Source organism: Mandrillus leucophaeus, unplaced genomic scaffold (assembly GCF_000951045.1).
Source record: "Mandrillus leucophaeus isolate KB7577 unplaced genomic scaffold, Mleu.le_1.0 Scaffold224, whole genome shotgun sequence".
NCBI lineage: Eukaryota > Metazoa > Chordata > Mammalia > Primates > Cercopithecidae > Mandrillus > Mandrillus leucophaeus.
Genome location: NW_012102299.1, coordinates 4238173 through 4245018, shown reverse-complemented (window position 1 = coordinate 4245018; position 6846 = coordinate 4238173).

Here is a 6846-nt window from a genome sequence, read left to right as displayed (position 1 = left end):
GACTTATCTTTTCCCAACTTCAAATTTGGAATCACTTGAGATAATTACCCAACTATTACCTTTATTGCTGAATAAGCAGTTTTGTAAGAACATGGGTTTTAATCTTTAGTAAATGGTTTTTTTATTTCTTCAGCCAACCACACCCTCAAATCAAACTTACCTGCCTACTCCCAGACCAAGTGTGAACTATTACTGTAGAAATTTCCTCATTGAGACATTTAAGAAAAATGAGGGCTTCCTTCAACATTCTACTTATCTCAATAATTATCACCCTATTTCCTCTGAAATGGGTCCCTTGCCTTACTCCTTCTGGCTCTAACTGAAATTGCTCCTAAACCTAAGTCCCTTTCATAGCTTTTAGATCTCAGTAATGCCACTAACCTACGTGGACCAGCACCTAGCTCTTGTTATCAAACTCCTTGGGTATGAGCTTCGTCTCTCTGGTATGGCATCTTCCTGTCTCCCCTTAAAGCCACCCGAATACTGACTGCTTTGCTATTGGACATCTGCATTTCATCCTGTTGCTTGCTGCCTATATAGCCCTAAGTCTGGTCCACTAAAGTGTTCTGACCGGTTGCTAGGACGTTGCCTCTGGATCTGGGCTGCCCTGCTTCTGACAGGGCCCCTGAGCTGACACAGTGCACTGAGGCGTGTTCTGGCTACAACAGAGCTGTTGATGTGCTTATCTCTCTGGCCTCAGCTTCATGGGAAAAGGATGGAGATGCGCACTTCAATTGTGAATCATATCTTGTTCCCATTTTCAGAAAAATGTAGGCTGCTGCAGTTTTTACATTTTGTCGGGGATCTAGATGGAAAGCCAAATATAAAAAGTGCGGGAAGGAATACAAAGATATTAGTTGACTGACAGAAAATTTACATTAAGTTCCCTTCTAACATTAAACTTTCATTTTTGTTCAGGTTCAACTAATACTATTTGAGGATTCTAAACTGGAAACATTTTTGTGATTTTGATCCCTGGGGTTTAGAGAGAGGGAGAAATTAAGGATATGATATTACACAAACTTTACGAATGAAGACATTTGTAAAGATATTTGTCTTTACTGCCTAATTTATGATTTTTTGTGGATTTCAAAAATATTGTAAGTCCACAGGAAAAAAAGTAAGTTAGGCAGTAGAGAGCTGAATCTGAATCCAGAGCTGGAGATGAAGGGAGATGTCTTCCTTCTCTTGTGAGGACCGCCACACAGGAATTCCTTTCAGCACCTACAAACAGGGGACTCTGTTCTAGTCAATTTCTTCAGACTTCTGGTAGCCTCTGAACTCATCATCTGATAGGATCACAGGGAAACTAAAAGAGCCGAATGCTAGGACAGTAAAGCCTCAGCTACTAAGACCATCAGAATTCTACTGCTGGGTATCCACCACTCTAATGATCCTAGACTGCTTTGCCCACCTTTATCACCATTTCCCCACATCTACATTATGAATCATGTAACCTGTGGTACCCTGTAAGCTGGCACCAAGTTTTCCCACCCGGTCTTGCATCCCTGCTTCGCTGAATAGCATCTAGATGTGCTTCCCCCAGGACTGTGGAGCCCCCTCTTGTGTTCTCTTCTTTAGTGCCTGGTGGGTACTAGCAGCCCACTCCAGCCAGATGGAGGACAAGGCCCCTCCAAGTCTCAAGGAAATGCACAATCCTTCCTTACCTCTGGCCTCAGAAATCTCAGCATCTCATTGATTAGCAGCCTTGTCTGTGGCAAATCTAAGGAAATTGCTTTGAAGGTAATAAAATGATGTAATACATAATGTTTTTACTTTAAATATATATAAAGCATCAGTAGCTCATATTTTACGATTTGTAGTCACAAAGATTAACAACTCGTATGATTTACTATCAAGTATAGATTAAAAGCTAATTAGAGAAAGAGTCAACTTTATAAATATATACATGTATATTTTTTTCCTCCCATATATACCTGGGCAAAAAAAGTTTCAGAGGAAAAAGAACAGATTTGTTTTTTTCTTAACAAAGAAAAGTGTCTTGAATTCACTCTGTAGAAATTTAAAACTACTTGATGTTTTAGTGATCAAAATAAAATTATCAAAGCTAAAATACCAAATAGATATGTCACTAAATTGATTATTTTGTTCCTCATAGAATTTTAAAAAATACATTCAGGCTGGGTGTGGTGGCTCACGCCTATAATCCTAACACTTTGGGAGGCCAAGGCAGGTAGATCACGAGGTCAGGAGTTTGAGACCAGCCTGGCCAATATGTTGAAACCCCATCTCTCCTAAAAATGCAAAAATCAGTCAGGCATGGTGGCACACACCTGTAGTCCCAGCTACTCAGGAGGTTGAGGCAGGAGAACCACTTGAACCTGGGAGGCGGAAGTTGCAGTGAGCCGAGATCATGTCACCGCACTCCAGCCTGGGCCACAGAGCAAGACACCATCTCAAACAAACAAACGAACAAACAAAAAATGCATTCAGAGGAAAACATTGGCAGAACTTGCCAATGTGACTTCTGGAGAAATCTTCACTCATCATACCTGAGTATTTTATATTCTGACTTCACTACTCATCTTGGCTACTCTGAAAATAGATCCCATCTTCCTGATTACCTCACCAGCCTGTCTGTGGTTTCTTTAAACAGGCTGCCCCTACACCAGTCCAGTCCTGCTGTGTTTATTTCCAAATTACCTCTCAGTAGCAGTATCTGACCATACGCAGATTGCCCATATGGAAATGTATTTGAAGAGATAAACTAGTGATCATCATTCTCTTAGCCTCTTGGGAAAAAAAGAGATCTATTTGATGTCAACACTGTGTCTATGTTCTAGCAAATAGTATTTTGTTGAATGAAAAAAATAAATTTACATTTCAAAAGAGATGTGCACATAAAATTACCCTGGATGGGAAATTAGAGTATCTTGGATCCGGTCTGTTTCTTCTGTTAAGTAGGTCTGATACCTTAGGCAAGTCCCTTTCTGGGCTTCTTTTACTCCCATCAGAAATGGAAAATGTGAAACTAGACCTCTGAGATGCCTCCTAGATCTCCATATTCTTTAATTCTTTCATTTAAAATATATACTTTTTATCACATTCTTGGAGATCCCCAAAGCATTGCTCTTCCCTCTTCCTACATCTGTCTCTGGGATAAAGTTAAACTTTGGTTCCCAAGCAAATTTCGAAGCTCCCTCTGGGGTCATTAAAAGTCTCAGTTTACTCAGAGCTTGTTGGTTTTGCCTAGAAATCTCAGCTGGACTCAGCCAGTAGAGCAAGAGACTACTGTTATTGTTTTGAGCCAGCCCGTAGCATAGTAACAATTCTAAGCAATACAGAATTGATCCGTATGCCCAGCTCCCTAGGGAACCTCCTTACTTCAGTCTGTCCAGCATGCGTATTCGCCTTCTGTCTTTGGACCTTTACCCATAGGAAAGAAGAAATATGAAAATAATCCAGGACTGAGGGAAAATAATAACTAGAAGTGCAGCTACTCTATTCTACCACTTCACATGATAAATAGCGAAGCTAAGACCCAGGTGCAATGATGAAGTTCGCCTAAAATAATAGCAAATGATTGGTTAAACCAATATCTTAACTCCTCTCTTCTATTGGATTGAACCCCTTGCCACTCTGTTCATTGGAGAAATTCAGAATGTAAGTAGTAAACTAACTGAGCCAGTTTAATTCTGAAGGAGGGAGACACTTTATATTTAAAAATAAACGTATTTAACTCTAAACCAGTTTCAAACTTTTAATCAATACTTTTGAGGTACTATAAAAATAAACATATGTGTGCTTAAAACCTTTTTAGGCTCAGAGGACTAGGACTAGCTTTAGATGACTCCTTACTTTCAATGATGCAAGTTGTATAAACAAAATCTCCATTTTTGTTCCCACTTCAGTCCTAATACACCCATGAGAAAACATGAGTCACTAACTTGACATTCTACTTCTGGAAGACTGCCAGCCCTCAGGTTCTATCACATAAAATCAAATTATAGGTTGATTTGTTAAAATAAATATCAAATAAATTACAGTTAATTTCCTTCAAAGTAAACACCTTGGTGTTACATATGCTGATCTCGTTGATGATATCAATGCTTTGGGAAGGACTTGTAGAGAAATTTCTTATGGTTTTTTTTTTAATCAAAACTGATTGTTTTTCGTTTTTACCAAAGAAGAGTCTTTTTAAATTCATTTTCCAAAATGAACTCCAGGCAGCATTTAGATGTTTCCTGAATTTGAATAAACTTCAAAAGATAAAGAATTACCCTTATTAAAAATCATAGCAATTGAAGCCAGTCTTCTAAACGTTCAAAGACCTTTCTTTTGATTAATGAATAATCATTTCATATATAATAATAATCAATAATTTTTTAAATATAATATTACTTTAATTTTTGTAGCCCTTGATCATTTTCAAAGCCCTTTCACATGTGTAAAATGATAGTGAGACAGCTGTTGTATCACCACCTGGTCTGGTCTTCTGGGCATTTCCTATATAAAGGCTTTGGGTTGTGTTGCAAAGCAGGAGAAATTCAAAATCTTGCTTGCCCCTTGGGACTGCCATTAGTAAACCGATGACAATCTGCTTACCTATACCCTGGGACTCTATACTTCAAAATAATGTAGTCCTCAAATTTCCATCATTATTGAAAACTTTAGCTAGTAGGAAAACAATTTTATTAAAGCAATACATTTATCTTTCTAGAGACATTCTCTGCACTCCCAGAGTTTTCCCACATTTTGAGAAATAAACTTAATAATATGAATCTCAAATGTTAGGATATATGAAAGAGATGCTATTTAATGTCTTCTTTTTTCTCTGTTTTTTCCTTACTTCATTCCTGTTATATTCACTAGAAAACAATTGCCGAACTCTGCATCTGAAAGACTGCCAGACCTCAGATTCTGTTACACAAAATTTGAAATTCTCCAAGGATCTGCTTCTCTATTATTGCAAGATAACAGAAAAGAACAGTAGTTTACCCTTGTATTACACTTGCTACCTCATGTTCATTGGCAAAAGTTATGACCCTTCTCTTGGAAGATTATGCTGTAATTGACTAAGACTTTCTGATAAGGACAGTAGAATTCAGAGATAAAATTTTTATTTATTCACTTTTTTTCCAGTGACGTTCCTTGTAAGAGAGCCTCTGATCTGACATTTTAGGAACAGAACAATGTAGCCAGATTATGTATTTATTCAAAATCTCTGTTTTTTCCCCATGATTAGAGATTAAAACTCAGATTTTCCTGATAATGAAACAGACTATAACCTCAGGTTATGCTTTATCCCAAATCTCACAATGAATCTAGAACTAAATCAGCAAATGAGACTCAGTGACTAGCTTTCCAATAGTGGTTAGGCAAATCACACGGTCTCCTACTATCATACTTGTCCAAACTTCCTATTACCTTCCCTTTGCCCTACAACCACACACTGACGTACTATTCCAAAAGAAAGTTGAAGAGCTCACCATGAGCATGGAAATTATACAGAGATAATCTTGAATGCTTAAGCTCATTGGATGCTCCAGACTGAGAGAATCTTTTAAGTTCATCTAGTCTGGATTCCTGATTCAGGTGAAGACTCTGAAGCCTAGATTAGAAAGTAATTTACATACAATGTTATAGTGATTGGTGGCCGAACGAGATGAGTTACGATTTGGGGAGACTGTTGGGAAGACATGATGGTGTTTTGAAATATGAGAACATGAGATTTGGGATGGGCCAGGGGTAGAATGATATGGTTTGACTGTGTCCCCACCCAAATCTCATTTTGAATTATAATTCCCATAATCCCCACATGTCATGGGAGGGACCCGGTAGTAACTGAATCATTGAGGCAGTTTCCTCATGCTGTTCTGGTGACGGTGAGTGAGTTCTGACAAGATCTGATGGTTTTATAAGCATCTGGCATTTCCCCTGCTGGAAAATTCTCTCTCTGCTGCCCTGTGAAGAGGTGCCGCCTGCCATGATTGTAAGTTTCGTGAGGCCTCCACAGCCATGCAGAACTATGAGTCTATTAAACCTCTTTTCTTTATTAAAAAAGAAAAGAAAAAGAAAAAGAAAAAGAAAAAAATCATGTTTTTGTAGATAAAGCTCATTTTTTTAAAGAATGACCTTATCAAGATTGAGATTTAAAACTCTTCCTTGCTGATTTAATGAAAACCATAGTTAAACTGCATGTGGAGTCCTTAGATGCTCTTTAGAGTCTCTGAGGCTTTTTGGAACCCCTGCTCCCACTTTGGCCAGAACTCTTTGATTTTATTTGCATATAATGTATTAGAAAAATAATACGATACTGCTACTTCACACTTTGGAAAATCTTAGCTTCAGAAAAGCCACACATACTGCCAACACACCCCATAAACTCCAGGCAGGATCTGTGAAGAAGACATTTTTGAGGACAAAGAAAAAAACAAGATTTATCAAGGGCTCAGAGTTAAAAATATCAATGTTGTTCAACTGCACAAGAGTTTAGAAGTCGCTTTTGCTTTTACTTTCCATTGCATTTCTGGTGTGTTTTTCTCCATTTCCATGGAGAAGAATATTATCAGTTACTTTTAGGTTATAGGTCAAGATGACCAAGAAAGCAAATCAGGCAACTGTGATCCAGCAGCAGAGTAGGAAGATGGATCTAAACACAATGGGGATTCAATGAAGGATCAGGGATAAACTCTGAACAGTAATGTTAAATCCAAGAGGCAAGTTGAAGAAACTTGGAAAAACGAAGGCAGAACCACTGGTCAATCAAACACATTAATCTTGGAACACTAGAGAAATAAGAAGGTGTCTTTATTTTGTGCCCTTCCCCTTAATCTCATCTATTCTTTTATAGTCTTTTCCATATCATTAAATCTCTCAACATAC